This window comes from Miniopterus schreibersii (genome assembly GCF_964146895.1).
Source record: "Miniopterus schreibersii genome assembly, chromosome: 11".
Classification (NCBI taxonomy): domain Eukaryota; kingdom Metazoa; phylum Chordata; class Mammalia; order Chiroptera; family Miniopteridae; genus Miniopterus; species Miniopterus schreibersii.
The window spans coordinates 64239926-64260304 of NC_138111.1; positions in this window are offsets into that span (position 1 = coordinate 64239926).

The window sequence follows — 20379 nt, forward strand, 5'->3', positions numbered from 1 at the left end:
ATTGAAGTTGAGGACTTTAACTTATGTTTCTTAATCACTTATGCCCATTCAAATATTTGGTTCATATTTCTGCTGGTTTTACTTTTTTTAAAAAAATATTAATTTGTAAATGCTCTGCATGGAAGTCCTTTCTTGGTCATATGTATTGTAAATATTTTCTCCCATTCTTTGGCATGTATTTCTTTATGGTGCCTTCTGATGATAATGAACACTGAATTATACTGTAGTTGGATTTATTATTTTCTTTAATACAGAGACATTTTCGTCTTATCTAAAATATCTTTCTATATCTCCTACATAATAAAAATATTCTATAATATCTTCCAAAAGCCTATAGTTTGTATTTCTCATTTAGGTCTGTATGCAGCCATTATTCATTTTGTGTATGGTGTGCTATCCAAACACTCCTTTTCCCCAGATATTTAATTCTCCCAGCATCATTTATGATAAGACTCGTCATGGATCTATTTCTTGTTCCTTTATTTTGATGCATCTAGTGCTGCACTAGTACCACACTATCTTAACTACTGTAACATTATAATAAATCTTGAAAATTGATAGGGAAAGCCCTCCCGCCTTGTCTAAGCTTTACCCTTCCATTTAAATTGAGATTTTTATTAGGACTGCAATAAATTTATAAATCATTTTGTGAAATAAGACACTTATTAATAACTTTCATCTAAGGTGTCTACCTTTTCTCTGGGTAATTATTTTACAGGAAAAAAAATTGCTCTCTATTTGAATTTATCCTTTAAAGGCTCTCCATCAAAAAGGTATGTCAATTTTCTTCTTGATGTATTGCAAGTCTGTGTTCCTGAGACTCGTGACCCATTAAGAAGCAAGTTCGATTTTACACAGATATCCTAATATTGGCACTTTAACAATATTCACCATATTTAGAATAAATTATTTTTATGTAATAAGGATTTTAGTGAATTTTTCTTAATCGTTGATGTTGTGGGGGGAAAAACTGTTTATGTGCCAAGCTCTGCAGAATAAATTTAGTACATGATTTTTATAAATATGAAATATTACATAAACTGAGAATTGATGGAAACAGCTATTTGGAAAGCTCAGGAAGCATATCTGAGTCAAGTAATGCAGGAATCTATAGCCTGCATGAATAGATTTTAACTTTTAACATGCTCATAATATAAAATTTGGAAAGCACAGAAAAATATGAACAAATCAAACATCACCCAAATGACTGGTGAATTAACAACTGTTAACACTATTATGGACTGAATTTATTTCTTGGTTATATATGCAGCCAAGTTTCTCTTTCTCCTATGTGTCTATATATCTTAAAATCATATAAAAATATTTTTTCAATAACTGTCACCAGAGATCCTTTGTAGTTTTAAGGAGAAGCAATTTCAATTCTGTATAATTTTCTTTGGAGCACTGGAAAAGATGAAAGACTGTTCAATTCACTTTCTGAAACTAGAAAAACCTTGAAGCCAAAATATGACAATCAGCAGAAGTAAATAAACAGAGGCAAACTCATTAAGGAATGTAGAAGGAAAACTTGTAAATGAAATAGCAGAAAATAGATTTAAGCAGATATTAAAAGACTAATCTACCAGTCCTGCCAGCTGGCTCAGTGGTTGAGCATCGACCTAGGATCCAGGAGATCCTGGTTGATTCTGGGTCAGGACACATGCTCGAGATGTGACTCGATCCCAAGAGGGGGGCCCACAGGAGGCAGCCGATCAATGACTCCCTCTAGTCATTGATGTTTCTCTCTCTCTCCTCCTCCCTTCCTCTCTCTGAAATCAATAAAGATATATTTTAAAAGAAAAAAAAGCTAATCTACCAGCTTAAGTAGAGTTCATCTCTACTTAAGTTATGATGTCTTAGAATGAGGGATTTATAAATATATTTTGCAATACCATCAAGTCAAACAGAAAAACAGGAAGACTGAGAACGGAGGCCAGATCTGTTCCACGCAATTTCTAAACTGGGCCTTTGGAGTATGAACAGAAGGCCAGGCCCTTGTCCCAGAGGCAGCAGCAAACATAGCCAGGAACTCAGCAAGTTCTAGGCTGGGGTGCGCAAGCCCAGTGTATTCTCCATGTCTTATAACGATTACTGGACTCCAGAGCTGATAAGGTCAATGTGCATAAAGCAGCTTGAACAGACAGGGAACCAGGGAGAATATTTTTAGGTAAATATCATATCTAACTGACCTCTTCTATGTAAGGATGAGTAAGCAGAAAATGCAAAATATTATGCTCTGTGAGAGAAGATAAATGGAGCACTCAAGTAATAGAAGAACATAGGTTATAATTTTATAAACTATGAACTGTAAAATAATAAGAAATCAAAGATGATGTCATAAGATAAAAGTGTAAGATGAAAATTAAGACTGGCTTAGTCAGAGAAAGACAAGTACCATATGATTTCACTCATTTGTGGAATTTGATGAATAAACTGAATTACCAAGCAAAATAGAGACAGGCTCAGATACAGAGCAGACAGACAGCTCTGGTCTGTGTGTGTCAGGAGGGATTGAGCAAAAAAGAAAAAACAGAGACAGAACTCATGGACATGGACTTAAAATATGGTTTTCATGGGGGGATGGCAGAGAAAGGAGGGTGGAGGGGGAAGAGGGCATAGAGGGGATACATGGTAATGGGGGAAAAATTATAAAAATTAAAAGTAGCCTTCTTCGCAGAGGGCAAGGTAGAGATGAAAGGAGGTATACAAGGGATAAATAGTGATGGAAAAAATAAAATAAAACACCACCAATGGATAATTATAAACAAACCAAAAAAGAATCTATTGGGAGAAATTAAAATGGCATATGTGTACCTAAAAAAATTTAAGGCTAGCTTACAGGAGAATGTAATTTAAAAAAAAATAGATATAATTATCAATTTTAATAACTCTTTAAATTGTGAAAAGTATTTTATAACACTTTAAAGAAAAAAGAAAAATCTAAGTTTTATTTCTGAGATGTAACCACATTTTTGGTGTGTAATATTGCAATATTTTTGCTGTGTGTGAGAAGGTATGCCTGTATATATAATGAATATAAATAAAATTTATCATATTTTTTATTCTCACATATATATTCTAATATGTCATTTTATGTAACACCACTAAATGATTCAATGAAAAACAAACATTTAATGTAGAGGAAAAAATTTACTGAGAAAAACACTGAATCAACTGGTACCTAGTTTTAACACTTTCTTCTTTTATATTACGAAGCTTGAATCTAAACCTCCCTCCCACTCAGAGACTAAACATCCGGAGAATCCCTTAGGCCACGGACATGGTATAAGCATCTGAAAGGCACATCGATTTTCCTAATTCCTGATCAGGTCCTTGACCCGAGGCCCTTTATTTATGATCACTAATGAAGTTTCAGGGAAAATCAAAGGATACTGGAGCTTCAACCCCATTTCTCTGGGAATGGCCTGTGGAGGGCCTGGCGTGCCTGACAGCTTCGGCAGGACGGTGTCCGAACCTGCAGTTCCCGAGCACGCTGGTTTCAGTCTCCCTTAACGAATTCCAGGGCGACAGCGTGGAGGCAGCGGTCCTTCAGATCATTCCCCTGCGGCCCGAAGGCAGCCGGGCTCCCTGCGGGCTCCCTGCAGACGGCGGCACAATTAACATCAAGTTTGAAAAAGTGAAGGAAGTGGATTTACTAAATTTCAAAAATAAAAGGCTTTGTCATCAGCATTCCCCATGGGCGCCGCAGATCACCTGCACCTAGATCTAGCCTTTCCTGTGTGCTGGCTGCTGAACTTAAACCACACACGGATTTCTTTAGGTCCACGATTCTTCATCTGAAAACGGGCGTGGGAACATCTACTCTTAGATCTGTTGTGAGACTGAAAGGAGGTAACCCACGGAAAGTTCTGAGGATGCTGCCCGGTCAGATTCGGGCTGAAAATTGTCAGCTCTCAAGGAAAGGAATCCTTTACCTGTGGCAGTTGAGAATAATGACCTCTACGGTCACCTGGAGAAATCATTTTACACGCAAACCCATCACCACTTGGGCATCACACATGAGGTGTCTCATCCCAGGGGGGCCCCAGGCAATCCTGAGAGAATGCAAACAATGTGCACTGAAATTCTGCTCACTCACCACTCTTAGTTTCATTTTATTATATTATCTATGTATAACATTTATAGAGCTCTCTCTTTATTACCCAAGTAAAATATGTTCGTTATGAAAGTTTGGAGGACACATAGTACCTTAGTGTGTACACATCAACAGAAATCCCATGATCCAGGTGAACACAGACAACATGAAGGTGTTTATCTTTCTAGTCTCTCATGAATATGTAAAACAGATGCATATAACATGTAATTAAGATTATGCTATTCTTATTTTTATTTTTCATTGAATATATCCTTGTGAAAATTTTTCAAACTTTAAAATATATATGTATTTTTTAAATATGTCTTTATTGATTTCAAAGAGAGGAAGGGAGGAGGAGAGAGAGAGAGAAACATCAATGATGAGAGACTCACCGATCGGCTGCCTTCTGCAAGCTCCCTGCTGGGGATCCAGCTGGCAACCTGGGCATGTGCCTGGGCCCAGGAATCGAACCCCGATCACCTGGATCCTAGGTAGATGCTCAACTGCTGAGCCACACCAGCCAGGCAAAATTTTTCAATCTTTAAGTATCCTCCTAAAATTCTGACTAAACAGGAGTTTGTTTAAATAATCTAACATTGGACATTTAAATTCTTCCTAACTTTAATCTGTTATGAATTATCTTCCACTAAATGTGCTTTCACACACATCTTTATAAAATAAATGAAATTAATGGTTCCTAAAGAAATATAAGATTTTCATAAATACATGCAAATTTACCTCTATAAGCATTTCTAATAAGTTATATTCTCAACAGTAAAATATAGGATGTCAATTTTTTCTCACTTCTGCTAGCATTGGATATTAACATGTAAACATTTTTTGTCTTCAAATATAAAAGAAGCAAAACTTTTTTACTAATTTTTTTTTAGATCTTTTTCAGGGTATATTCCATTTATGCAATTTTTTTTACATAAAATATTTATTGAGTACCTATTCTGTGTCAAATTTATTGCCAATAAAATATTTTATTCATCCATTTATTTATAAGCATTTATTGAGGGCTTGCTATTTAACTGCTGTTTGTATTTTCCTTCCTGTGATGTCCAATTTTCTGTTGTAAACATTTTATTAAGAAGTTTGATATTTCCAAGAATGCTTTATTAGAATTCTTACTAGAGAACACCAATTCGTAGTCCATCATATAGTCTATCTGCCATTATTTTTCCAGTTTAGTATGCCTGTTAAAAATAATGACTTATGAATTAGTATCTTTATAAAGAAAATACATGTTTTGATGAACTTAATATAACAAATGGACTTACAACAGACTGGTATTTCTTTGTTGTCATAAAACTGTACTGGGGAGGAGAGTGAGCAGGGGGCTGAAAGCTCCTATACATTCATAAGCTTGCTATTTAAAATAAAATTATTACTACAGTTTTTCCAGCATACATGTAGGTATTGGCCTAGTTTCTTGAATTTTGCTGGGCCCACTGTCAGCCATTTTCATTCTGCAAATGTTATCCTCACACAAGAAAGTTTTCCTTCTACTATCTTGTAGATCATTTCATTGTTTTCTTTTTGCTCTGGACTCTGCTTTACGATTCCTGGTGTTGGCATCTTAGTGTCCCCTGCCATGTGAGTTCTTGCTGATCACATTTACCTCTCTAGTCCGTTTTGCTATATTGGGAGGTAGGAATATACTTTACATCCTAAGGAATCGGTTCTTAACATTTTTAGACAAGGACTCCTTTGAAAATCTGAGGATGCTTATGACTTCCTGAAGAGGAGAAGCATATTGTTCCAAGTTTTACACTCTAGAGCAAGGACTAGAATTCCCCATCTAAGATATAAGAAAGGACATGGTTCCCAGGATAAGGGCTGTGTCAGACTTTGAGCTGCCAGCTTATCACTTTAGTTTTGAAAATTCGTTCACAAGTCCAGAGGAAAGACCCTTGGAGGCAGCATGGTCTAGTGGACTAGCATTAGCTTAGCAGCCAAGTAGGCAAGGACTCAGTTTCTAGAAGAGTAATTTATGAGCTGAGTGGCTTACTTTAGTAATTTTTTTATACATGAGGAAACATGACTCCAAGAGTTTAATTTTGCCAGAGTTTGCAAAGAGTAAACCCATGTCCGAGGGGCTTCAAATCTTTGCTCTTTCCCATTTGTTACACTAATCAGCAAGATAAGCAAGCTGAAAATGCCACCGTCCTGTCACTAGCCCATAAAGGTGCCATTTGCAGGCATGTGGCTGAGCTGGAGAGAACAGAGGCCAGAGGGCACAGCTCTGAGAAGACTGCCTGAGGTCCCAGTGAGTCCTGCACCCTGGAGGAAGAAGCCCGGAGAGGAGATTTAGAGCAGCTAATTCTCATCTAAGTGGAGGAAGAAACACTAGGCTTAGGTTAAGTGGTGCTTTACTAAAGTATTCTGATGTTATTTCTCCATATGTGTCTCTAGTAATAGAAATTGCTGTATTTTATACTCAACTAATGTTGACGCTTAGCCATTTCAGCCAGGCAGTCTGCTTTAAAAAATACATTATCTTAAAATGATCTAATAAAAATGGAAAAGCCGGAGACTATATTTCTTATATATAAAATATTACTTTAAATACTACTGAAGAAAACATGGGCTTCTGTATTTCTGAAGAATAATTGTTGGATTTATTACAACTGAGTTCAGGTTCCAACACTCTCAGTTATTAATTGGGTGACCTTGGGCATGTGACTGAACTGTGCTTCAACTCCCTCGACCATAAATTAGAGACAACAATATTTAATTCACGTAATATTTATTTGGCAATTAGGTGAAATGAAACAAACTAGTGACTGATGAATTAGAGAATGAAGATTATGCTAGAAGTTTCTATGTGTCCAGGCCAAATCAGAATGTCAACTTGGAGGCAATTTTCTATGTCTTGGTGAAACAGCTCTCCCATCACCTCTGGACATGCAGCGCTCGGGGGAAGAGGTGGGCCAATTTGCAGCTGGAGCCCAGGAGCCTCCTGGAAGGAAGAAACAGAGATGCTAGGATTCAAGGTCAGGAAAGTATGTTGGAATAGGCCGGGATGGCGTTAACCGATTCTCAGAGGAGGCCCTAAACTGAAATGGCATTGCCATGAAAACAGAAGGGCTGCAAACTGGTTCCAGCACTAAATGAGTGCGGCTGGGGTGTTGGTGGGTGAGAAAGAGACGGGGCCACCCAATCCAGCCGTCCTAGGACGGACTGCACTCTGAGGAAGTGCTGTGTGCGTGACTTTAGCTTTAACCCCAGAGACCAGGCTGAATAGGCATGAACTGTCCTATGCTGAGGAACGGACTGTCCTCTCCCTAAAAGCCCTCATGTCGGGGCAGCAACGGGTACTGGCCCCTTGCAGAGGGGCGAGGCTGGGAGCTCAGTTTCTAGTGTATGGTTTTGAATATGATCCTAACACTTGGGGACAAAGCTTCCTCCTGGTAGGTGAAACTCTTCCACAGAGAGGATTATGCAGATTATACCTTTTCAACATAGATTAAAAAGTCCCCTCCGAAACCTCAGGAGATGCTTGATAGATGTGCAGCTTTCAAAAGGACCAGCTAGTTATAGTCACAGCAACAGTCAACTGCAGCAGGAACACTTACTGAGCACAGCACTGAATATTACTTTCTTTAGTCTTTAAAACAACATTATGTGCCTGGCCAGGCATGGCTCAGTGGTTGAGCATCGACCTAGGGTCCAGGAGACCAAGTTTCGATTCCTGGTCAGGGCACATGCCCGGGTTGCAGGTTCCATCCCCAGTCAGGGGCATGCAGGAGGCAGCCGATCCATGACTCTCTCATCATTGATGTTTCTCTCTCTCCCTCTCCCTCCCTCTCTCTGAAATCAATGAAGACATATTTTTAGAAAACAACTTTAAAAGGTAAAAAAATTTTTAAAAAGTAAAACATTATGATGGCTACACATACAGTGGAATACTACTCAGCCACAAAAAAGATTAAGCATTTCCACTTGTGACAACACAGCTAGATCTTGAGGGTACTGTGCAAAGTAAAATAAATCAGAAAAGCACAAAAACTGTATGATCTCATTCATATGTGGACCATAAAACAAAAAAGTAACAAACAAAACAAAAACAAACTCATAGATACAGACAACAGAACAGTGGTGCCAGAGGGGAAGGTGGGCAGGAGGACAGTGGGTGAAGGGTCAGGTATACGGAACCGAAAGAAGCTGGGTTTTTGGTGGTGAGCACACAGATGTCAAATTACAATGCTGTCCATATAAAATGTATGTTATTCACTAGTGTTACCTCAACAAATTTAATAAAAAATACAGATTAAGAACAACATTATGCGATTGGCACTATCGTTCCCATTTAACGTATGAGAACACTGAGGCTCAGCAAGGTTGAAGGATGGGAAGTCAGGCCTGTCCGAACCCCAGGCTCCCATTCAACCCTTCCACCCTGCATCCTCAGGAGCACTCGCCGACCCAGTCTTTGGCTTCCCAACAAGCCAGCATGTGAGCTAAAGCTCTTCTTGGGGATGGTTCCACTGTAGGCAGTTTTTTTGCAACCGGCTATAGCAGGACTCCTGTCTCTAAGGGTTTGAGCTTCATGTTCTATTCCAGGTTCTCAAAGTCTATTAGGTTTAAAAGGGCCTGGGCTTTTTCTCCCAGCGTGCTTAGGATGGCAAACCTTAACCGAACACTAACTCACTGGCAAACACAATCGCACAGGCCGGACGTCACTAGAGCAGAACTCCCAGGCAGCTACCCAATGCAAGCCTCTGCTTTGAAATGACCGATAGACCGCTGATGGCTTGCTGTCCAATAAGCACTACATTTGTGGGCTTCTCTAAAAAACCCCACAGCATTCCAGATTTGTGAAACCACACTTGAAGCCTCCAGTGGTGATACAAATATAGTATGGTGATTACAATTAGTTCAGATTTATTTGGCTGCCTCAGTATCCAATTTCCTCTTTCTAAAGAGCCAGATGTGATGAGTCTTGTAATGTCTTTGGATTGGGCTTGCTTTAACCCTGCCCCTTCAAGCTGAGCCACCCTCTTATCAGCACACACTGATAAGCACAGACCTACTGTCTAAGTCTTTTTTACAACTCCTGGAAGCTAAAGCATTTTGAGTAAATATGAATTTTGCAGCATCAAGAGAAGAGATTCTGTCTCAATGGACTATGCTGTGAGAAGCCGAAGAGACATACTATTTTAGTTTAAGCACGTCTATGAATTTTACTTTATTTGAACTTTTCTTAAACCCCTAAAGAGCAAGACCTTTTGAATTCTTTAGTTAAGAAGGCCTTCAGAGAATTTTGCAAACACCAAAAAGAAAGGTATTTGCTATTGAAGATACTTTCCTGTAAATAATGCAACATGTTCTAAAGCTTAGTATCTGCAGAAAGGAAGCATTAGAACAGACAGCAGTAAACAGTAGAATATGCTGTGGTTCTCTGCATTTATCTGTCTTCAAGAAGGTAACATTTGAGGAGGGTAGAAAGGCTGCCCTTGAGACCTTGAGGATACATGGCAGGTGACCTTCTATTTGCATGCGAACTGCTGCAACATAGACAGGCTTGAATGCCATAATTTTTACACAGCAGTAATTCTGACCCCACAAGAGTAGCATCTTGGTGAGTCAGAAAAAAATGAACTAGGTTCTTTGAGATAAAAAAATCTTCTCTGAGTATAAAGGTCTGTAAGTAAAGCAGACAACAAGCAATTCTGACAGATAGGTGAGGCATTACAATTTCAGAAATAACTTACACTCACTGCAGTGGTGCCTGGGGATTGCTATTCTTGCTTTACAGAGATATAAAGCATTATATTTTATGCTGAAAGAGAAAAGAATTTAATTAATGCTATTTATCATTGATGGGAGCATCTGTAATTCTGTGGTGTCTAAGGGGCTGAGGTCTCCTTGTAGATGATCATCATTAAACACCTGTTTTCTAGTGTAACCTAAAGAGGACCAGGTTTTAGTGAGAAATCTGGCCGCACTCCACTGCGTGGGCCTATGTAGTCCTTCAGCCTGGGGCAGAGCCCCCTGGGGAGGAGCCGCTGGACTAGCCCCTTCATGTAAGTGCAAGGCTCGCACAGGAGCCAGCTGGGAGCAAGGCTGTGATAGACCTTTTATGGTGATTGCCGCCTTCTCTCTATGCTCCTGGCCAGGCTAGGCTACGTAGGTGAGCAAATTAGCATAGGGACCAAAGAAAAAAGAGAATAGGATAAAGATTTGGATCATTTCTCTTGTGAGATTTAATTTTACCCTTTCCAGTTGTTGGTAAATCACTGAACAGGCAAGGATGAGGTAGGGGGAACTATTCGGAAGCTCTTGCAATAGTTTAAGCAAAAGATGATGGTGCTTTGGACCATGCATTTAGTCGTTAATATAGGAGATGCAGTCAGATTTTGGGTAGATTTTGTTCCAAAAACTAAGAGAATTTACAGGTAGAATGAACAGAGGGGAACGGTGGGAGAGAGAAGGTGGTGAGAAGCTAGTGAGGGCGTTTTTAAGAGAAAGTCAATGGTTCTGGTCTGACCAAGTTAAACACGAGGTATTTGCCATTCATCTTAGTGAGCATTTATCATATGATCTGGCTGCTCAGCCTTTTTAACCCTGTTCTCATGCGTCTGTGCTTTTATTCTTGGAGCCTCATTTCCAAAGGCAGAAACCCAAAAGCTTACTCAGGCTCCACTGCAGCTGGGCCAGACAAGTGACCTAAAACCCGGCCATCGAGCCACCCAGCTGATGTAGAAGTCAGCTACTTGAGGAGGAAACAAGGTGTGGGCTCCAGTTGTCCCCACCTGTCTTCCTGAAGGAGCAGCATCAGGCGTTCTGGAGCCCAGGGCCCAGGCTCAGCAGATGTGCTAAGACGCCTTTGTTCAGAGGCAGCACAGTGGTCGATGGGGCGGCACCGTGGCAGTGAGATTTGGTATTCTTCCAGGCCAGCTGGTCCCCAAGGCTGACTTCCTACTGTTCCTGAAAGTCTATGAGCTATCTAAAATCCTTTATTAAATCATTTTCTTCTTTAACCAGCTAGGGTGAGTTCCACTCTTTTCAGCAAGAACACACACACACCTGGCAATAGTCACATGGAAATGTTTAGTAGTAGTTTGAAACTCAGAGGAGAGGCCAAATCTGGAGAAATAAATTTGAGGACCATTGGTATACACACACACACACACACACACACACACACACATACACATATATATAATATTTAGAGCCCTAGAGTTTGAAATAATTCATCAAGAAAGAGACCATTTATAGAGAAAACAAGGGGTAGATAGAGGAAAGGAGACTTTGAGCAAGAAGCTATTATTCTGAAATTATGCAGCAGGAAGGAAGAACTCCTGTTGAGTAAAGGGAGAGTGGTAGACAAAAATATATGCTCCACATAATGGCCTAGTGTTTGCATGGCTGAGAATAAGGGCCTCTGGAATGAGTCATTGAGACATAGTGTCATGCTTTTGGAACAAGGACCGATCATGTGTTTATGACCTAAAAGAGCTAGAACCATGGAGCTCAAGCCTGTGGCTCTAGTGAGGTGCTGACATGGATCCGGACATCACTGCGCCGGTGGACAAGCATGCTCTGCCCACCCTCCAACAGTGTTTAGCAGCAACACTGGTGAGTGTAATGGGAACCCTAGTGTTGGTGCACTAACCAGACTTCTCGGGGCTCCACCTCTTGTCATGGCAAGCAGGGCTAACCCCTGTAGAATGAGGCAGCCACAAATTCCTAGATAATTTCTGGTGGAATTAAAGATGAAGGTTGATTTAGTCTAAAGAAGGAGATGCTGAATATCCTGAATATTAGGACAAAGGGCAATTGTTTTAGCAAATAATTGTAAAAGAGCAACTATTATTATTTAACAAGTAATAATAAAAAAGCAATGAGTTATAAAATAATTGTAAATTATGAGATCTTATATATTTGTATCCCAAATTTGTAAATTGGATAAAACTAGTTTTATTCAGTTGTAAGCTTCATAAGAAAAAATTTGAAAAGCATATGTTTACTTAAATCAAAATGGATATTTTATCTGCTTGTGTCCTGTCTTGAGTATAGTCAGTCCTTGTTCAAAGACAACCCACTTATTTTATTACTATAATCTAAGTATATAAATACTATCAAAGCACTAAACATATATATGTGTGTGGGTGGGTGTGTATTTATATATTCACACATCAGTCCAATATTTCATGTCATTTAAAGTGACTTAATTTGTTGCCACCCTGAGAAGTGAGATTCCTTGTGTTTTTAGTCTTAGAGGAAATTTGAATATGTCTCCAGGGTAGTTCGAGTCACTGCACGCCCCAGAGGAAGAACACATTTCATTGTGCTCCATCTCACTTGAGAAGGCAACTTTCTGCTACCAATCAGAGTTGAAAATGTTCTTAAAATTATCTGATACAGACTGTGTATGTAACCCCTGTATGTATTATTATTAGTTTAAATCATAGAAAAGTGCTATATTCTAGGGTCAAAAAAAAGGTTAAATATCAGCAATTCATATAGTTTAACCAAATACTCTTTCTATATAGGGAACTGATTTCACACTTTATTCACCTCTAACATAGGTTCTGAGACACTTGGTAACCCTGTGTTCCTACTTGAAGTAGAAATAGAATTTATAAGAAACATTAGCATGTGCAAACTGGGAGATTTGGGGACTCTCAGCCAATACATGCACCCTCCTTCTGGCCCTGTCACCAGTCATTCCATAAATTCTGCTTTCCTGTCTTTGGCAGTAGGAAGCCCAAAGATTTAGTTCATTAATTATCTTCTTGGATATTCTGAAGTCCTGATTCCAAAAGAAATTAACTCAGTGTCTTTATAATTTGGCAACTTCAATTTGCCTGTAAGAAAATAGTGGGGACAGTCTACAAATCAGAAGAGTAATGGGGTATCTAACATTCAGATTGTAATATAGAGCAAGCTTGGTATTTAGGTGTGTGGTTAGATGTTAAAAGGAGCTCATTCTGTCTCAGTGTTAGGAGGCCCCAAAGACTAAGAACAAAACAGCAGCTGTCATGTACCTCCAAATAAGATGCTAGACCTCCCAAGGGGATAAACTAACAATTGATAAAATTGGTCTGCAAGATGCTTTTTATTTCTTGTCTGCCAAGGCTTTCCATGTTTTTCTTCTCTGAAGATACTTCTGACCATTCTAAGCAATACTGCTTACATCCCAACTTAGCCCGATAGCTAGGTTGCTGCTTTATCATAATTTATCAGTCCTTTATCATAGCACTTACCTCAATTTATTATTATTATTGGTTGGTTTATTTATTTTCTCTATTAGGCCAAGCTCCACAGGTTAGTGACTCCTTAGAGTTGTCTGCACCTAGCACAATATACAAAACATAAATAGGCAACAAGTATGAAAGGATGGTCCAAAATGAAAAAATTTATCAAGTCAAAGGGGAAAAATCCACTTAATTATCTTGATCAATAACATTGGGAGTTTACCTATGAAAAAATACAAAAGGACTATAAATAAATGAAAACAGCCAACCTCATTAGCAGGTGACATAAATTGAGCTATCACCCAGCAATTAGATATTTGTTTTTGTATTCGTTGGTCAGAATGTAGAAGAATCTCTTCCTTGTCTTTTTAGAACTTATTGTGGACTTTACTTTTCCCACAATGACAGATAAAATCTCTTTAAAATAAATGAAGTTATTTTTGAAAATGTATTCAAATGATACTGGTACTAAACTTTACAGAGTTGCAAGTATCTGGATCTGTCCATTAAGCTTTCGTTTAGGAGTTTGCAGACATGGACAATCTCTATCAATGAAGTGTTAGATGGGGGTCATACGATCCTAAAACATGCATGTTGTTTCTCTCCTCTTTGCCCCAACCCTCACCCCCATCATTTTCACAAGACACCCACCTTCATGTTTGGACATTGATTTTTCCTGAGTCACCAGTGCCAAGGCCCAGGGCAGGCTGCCCCAAGATATTCATAATGGCATATTGATTATTTTGAAATAAAATCACCTGAGAAGCAGCAGGAGCAGGAAGAGCTCTCTGATTCCCCTGTCCTTCTAAAAGTAGGACAGGACATACATCTCCATGACAGGCGCCCTCCCTGCTCCTGAGGGCTGAGAGACAACCTGGTCACAGGAGTTAAAAGAACCCAGAGCAGGAATCGTATATAAACAAACCTCATAACGACTTTACTAACCTACTACCAAGCCCAAACTTTGTTTAGATTCCTCACTAGCAAATACCCAGACCTGCTCAGATGCCTCTCGAACGAGCACTTTCTTTGTCCTGTCAATTTCTCACAAACTTACTGTTTCTTTGTCTACAAAGTGTAAAAAGGTACCTGATTCGATCATTCCTTTGGCCCTCATTTTATGATCTGAGCATCATATTGTGGTTCTCCCGTGTGCATCAATTAAATTTTTTTTGCTCCTATTAATCAGATCCTGTTTCAATTTTATTATAGCTAGTGCAGCCATAAGAGCTAAAGGAGGGTTGTTTGTTTGTTTGTTTTGGGGGGAATTCTCCAGCTCCTCAACACTAGAAATAGGAATGCTCCAGCATTCTGAGAACAGAATTTGCTGTGAGTAGAGCTCAAGCTTTAGCATATTACAGATTTTCAATGTCTTACAATAAACTCACATTTTTTTCAACATCTCTCCCAGTTAAAACAGCCTTAAATTTTTTATTTAAAAAATTTTTTAATTACAGTTGACATTCAATATTATTTTGTATTAGTTTCAGGTGTACAGCATAGTGGTTAGACAATCCTATACTTTACAAAGTGTTCTCCCTGATATTTCCAGTCCTCACCTGGCCCCATACATAGTTATTACAATATTATTGACTGAATTTCCTAAACTGTACTTTACATCCCTGCGACTATTTTGTAAGCAGCTATTTGTACTTTCCAATCCCTCGGCCTTTTTCACCCAGTCCCCCAGCCTCTTCCCCTTTGGCGCCCCTCAGCCTGTTCTCTGTGAGTCTGCCTCTGTTTTGTTTGTTCGTTTAAATCGTTCTTTAGATTCCGCATGTAAGTAAAATCCTGTGGTGCTCACCTTTCTCCGGCTGACTTATTTCGCTCAGCATAGTGCCCGCTAGGTCCACCCGAGCGGTCGCAAAAGGCAGCCTCTGTTCAGGACACTCAGGGACCGCGTCCAAAAGAGAGGGCCCGGGCCCCTCTTCAGGCAACTCACTGCTTGCACGACAGTAAGGCAGCAATGTGAACACCCAATGAAGTTACCTGTGATGCTTACTGCTCATCGCACAGAGGCCCCTCCATTCTTAAAAGTTAGTGAGTAAATAAATGCACAAGATTATTACTTTCATATACCATGTACAAGATACACCCATCTGGGTAGAGCACAGGGAATTTCTACAGAAAACAACAGGTTTAGAGCCTTGGCTCAACAGTGATGTAAACCTGAGGCTGGATCTGGGCTCTGCTACTGACAACAAACTGACTTTAGTCATTGCCTATCTTTTCTAAGATTCAATTCTCACATTTCTAAGACTCAATTCCCACATATTTAAAATAGACTCGATATTTTTGTCGGATTAAATGAGATAATGTGTTAAACTAGGCACAGTAACAGGTTTATATAGTACACATTCAGTAAATTATAAAAATTATTGTCTCCACTTAAATCACTAAATCTTATAAAAACTTTTTAATGGTGTGTTAATGACCTACAAGTGGTATAATTAATTAAACCAGGCAGAATACAAAATAACCTGAGGATATATATATCATAATAGAAACTATGTTAGTAATCAAATGCCACCTTCTTATTTTCACCTGCAGACTCATGGTACAGAACCAATAAATTTTCTAAACTGTAATAATATGATCAATGGGTGGGAGTGGATAAAATAAGTCCATTTGAATTCTATGTAATGATATGCAAATTAGTTATATGAGCCTGGTGGCGCTTGGTCTTACTGAAGAATATTATGAAACATGATCATATGTTTCCTATGAATATTATGAGCCATCCTTCTGGCCTCTGCTGCACAAGGTGGTCATGACTGTAATTCAAGTGTGTCACTGGTTATACTGCAGAGCAGGAAACACTGTGATGGTGATGAACTGTGGAAGGAAGGCCAGGATTTAATCACCGGATGCGGAGGTGTCTATATATCTGTACCAGGGAACGGAGGAAGCTGGTTCAGAAGAAAATGGAAATCAAGGGATTACATGAGTCAAACCCCTAGAGGATTAAATGTATACTTAATTTAGCTTATTTGAATGAGTAAAGACTAAGCTGAAAAGTATTCCTCACAACTGATGAAGAGTGGTATTATCTCAAAATAGAGGAAAGAGAAAAAAGTTATTCAAAAATACTCATTCAAGTATCATGGTAGTTGAGGAAAACTGGCCACATCTAAATGTCTAAAAATAATAAAATAATGAATGAGTTAAAATAAAGTCACACCTTGGAAATTATTCAGCCAAACGATGCTCGTAGAGACTAAGGTCATATGAGATAATGTTTGAGTTTAAATATTAGAAGAAAATAAAGATAACTAATCTTGCAGGTACTGTGAGTATAATTTTATAAATAAACAATATATATCTAGGAAATACAAAGAACTCAGTTAATTTATTTTATTTCCCTTTAATAAATTGTATTTCCCCTTTAATAAGTTGTATTGTACAGTTTTAACAAGCGCATACAACTTGACTTCTTCCTTATAATTGATAGTACAGAATGTATTTTAAGTATTCCATCTGAGGCAGTGGAATATGTTCTACACTATGGAATTCAATTGGGTACTTCTCTCAAGAGCATCAACTAGAGCTTTTTGGGTCTGAAAAAAAATAATAATTCAACTCAGAAAATACTCAGTTTACAAAGAAACATTAATTCAGGCCATGTGTGTCATGCAAATTGAGTTAAGCACCCATATTATATGCCTGAAAGTTGTCTCAAATTATACAAAATGTTTATGAAAAATGTGCATTCTTATATTCTTAAAAGAAAATCACAGAACTTCACTGTAGATATATTTGAGATCAAAATAGGATTTGTCAACCGACAGTCATTGGCCTTAATTCAACACCAACAGGAATCCCCAGTTTGGGGTGCGTGACACTTTATTCAGTGCAAATAGCTCAATTTTGATATGGCAAGGCTGTGAGAACAGCACAGCTGTGTAGGAGCTCAATAGCATTACAACTCATAGAGAGGCAGCAAGGCTGTGAGGAGGCCCCGGGGAGAGGAAGTCCAAGGGCCCCCTCCCCTGGGTGGCTAGACAGCTCTACTCTGCCTGCTCTTCTCTGCTTAGATCCAGGGAGACATCTCTGGTGTCTTATCTCAGGTGCTTCAGCTCCAACCAAGGAAATGCAGTCTTCACTGAAACCGAAAATGTCTTCCTCTAGACAGAGGGGGCCTGGCTTATGTAGCCAGAAGTCCCTGCCCCTGGCCTCTGATTGGCCCATCCTCATGCAGATGAGGACTCCAAACCTTTGCATTTTGATTGATCCCAAAAGCACTGTCCTGATTGGTCAGAATGGAGCTGCTCTAGTTGGTCAATGAAGATGCTCTTGGGGGAGCAGCTCCTACTGGATGGGGAAAGTCTCAGACCTTTTGGTTGAAATAGGATCCCAGGAGCTCCTTCCTAAGAGCTGGCTCAGCCCAGAACACAGTGCAGGCAGGCGATTCAGTGCAGGCTTCTCCCCGAAGTGTGGATTGTGTGAGAGACCCCTGTGTAGAAACAGCTGCTAGGCTCTGTGATTTTTTGGGTGGTGTGTGTTTGTTTGCTTGTTTTAATTTGAGCTAGTTGGCCACGGGGAGTCCTTCCTGGTAGGTATCTTCTTTCATAGATTCAGATTCATAGAGCAAGTGTTATATTTTATTTGTAAATGAAATCAAATACTGGACTATAAAACATTACTATATGAAAATCTGTAAAGATAACTAATGAATCTTAATTGGATTTAGACAATACCTTTGGGTTATATTTCTGTTTGTGAGAATTGTTACAACTTGGCTAATTAATTATGTCCATGGTCCAAGTGATCAAGTAGACGATTTAACAGCTGGATCTGATTAGTCTTAAGTGACTAGTTACCTAGGCTGGCTTTCTTCAGAAAAAATTGCATTTTAAAAAATCATATGAATTTCATGTGGTATAAGAAGTTGGAATTTATTTTCCTTTAGTTAGTAATGGCGGGGTGAACCTGGCAGGTACATTTAACTACAAGTAGTTAAGCTGCCCACAGAATTCGTCCTGTTCCATGTAGGTAAAGCAAATCATGAAGCACTTAAAGACAAGTTCTAGCAGAAAACAAAAACATAACAATACGTAAAGACAGAAGTGGTCCTAACTCACGGTTCAGAAGTGAAATACTAAAAAGAGGTCATATTACATTAAAGGAGACAGAGAGGAGATACAGAAGTCTAATCATTTTAGCCTTAGGGCTGATCTGTCTTCAGCCTACATTACAGGGAAGTTCAAGGGAAAAATGGGTTTTGGGGGGACATTCCTCTGGAGTGACATTCCCAACATGGATGGTATTATTGCCAGTTATTCTATTAGACTCCTGAGAGTAGCGCAATGAAAGCTGCTTGCACTTTATAGATAACCAATGACTCCCAGTCTGCGTTCTGCCATTTACAACGAGTGAGACCTTAGAGGGGTCATATAAACTACCTGCATCTGTATCTCATCTATAAAATAGTTACAAGGATCTGTCTCTTATAGGATAGCTGTAATAATTAAATCAAATGAAATGTCATGGAGGAAATACTCAGGATTATACCCAGCTACTCTACTAGATAGGCATTTGTATTCGTTTTCTATTGTGTGACAATCTATCACAAATTTAATGGCTTAAAACAACACTCCTGTATTATTAGCTCATACATCTGTGAGTCAGAAGTTCAGGCAGACTTATCCAGCTTCTCTGCTTAGGGTCTGTAGAGCTTGGAATCCTCTTTAAAGCTCATTCCTTGAGCTTTCTGGCTGTTGGCTGGAGGTCACGCACAGCTTCCAGAAGTCCTTGAATGAGGCCCCTCTCCAGTATTTTGATTCTCTCTGACTTCACCTTCTGGATCAAACAGAGAAATTGTTGTTATTAAACAGTTTGTGTGATTAGATTAGGCCCACCCTGGTAATCTCCCTTTTGATTAACTCACTGTCAACTTTAATTCTTTTTGCAAAATTTCTTTTGCCATGTAAGTTATGACTTCTCATTGTATTCAGAGTCCCAAGTATTACATTGGGAAATCTTGGAGGAACATTTAGAACTCTGCCTATCACAACCTCAATAAATGTGAGCGCTTTGTCTTCCTCTCCTATCTCTAAGAGGAGCAGAGCCCTGTGCTGATTTTCCATCTTAATATTATTTGTGAAAATATCCACTGTCCACACAGTCCCTGCAAGATCTGGGAAACTTAGAGTTGGCATCTCAAAACTCCAGACTGCAGGGCTAGCTGATGGAACTGCTGAATCAATAAGGGATACTCATGCTCAAGTAACAATTGCTTTGGGATTGACTAATGTATCAAAGTGTTAAAGAACACTTAGTGAAATTAGGGATGGTGGATCTGGACCCCACTCCTCTGTTAAATCAGGAGATCAAATTAAAATGCTCTTGGTAACAATGAGAAGTCAACTGGGAGATAAGAGCCCCCTCCTTCTGCATCTGACCACAAAGCCTTAAATGTGGGAGGTCAGAACCGCTTTAGCCAGCCACCTTTCCTACCACATGGAGGAGCCCAAGAGAGTGATATTAACATGCACTTTACATGTATCTCCTCCATCAGTGCTATCCATCCTCATGATAACCCTTTGAGATTTTACAGATCATGGAACAGAAGTTTCGAGAGGTTAAAGAGTTAAGTTCTCACAGTCGGGAAGGTGGCAGAGTTGGCTTCCAAACCTATTTGTCTCTCTACAAAACCCATTTTGCTTAAAGAATGTTATGGCACCTTCTGTATTGGTTACATGAGCTTGAATGAAATGTTTATTTATTTATTTACTAAACACACACAAACACATGTATATATGTAAATGCACATCTTCCCTCAACTTAATGGTTGAAAAATGCTTGAACAGATGAGCCTAGAGTCATAGCAATCCCAGAATTATTATATGATTGGCAGAACAATTAATAGACCTTAACTCAACATAATTGGTTAAATTTTTATCTCTTGACTTGAGACCACCAATTACTATTCAGCCAGTGACCCTCCAAGTCTGCTCAGGTTTTACCTTTCACTTGCAGACCCAAGTTCTATGAATAATGTGAATATGAGCTATTTGAGAACTTTATGCCTCATATCTTGGTATCAGTTAAAGGTTAGAGATGAGTAAAAGTCTC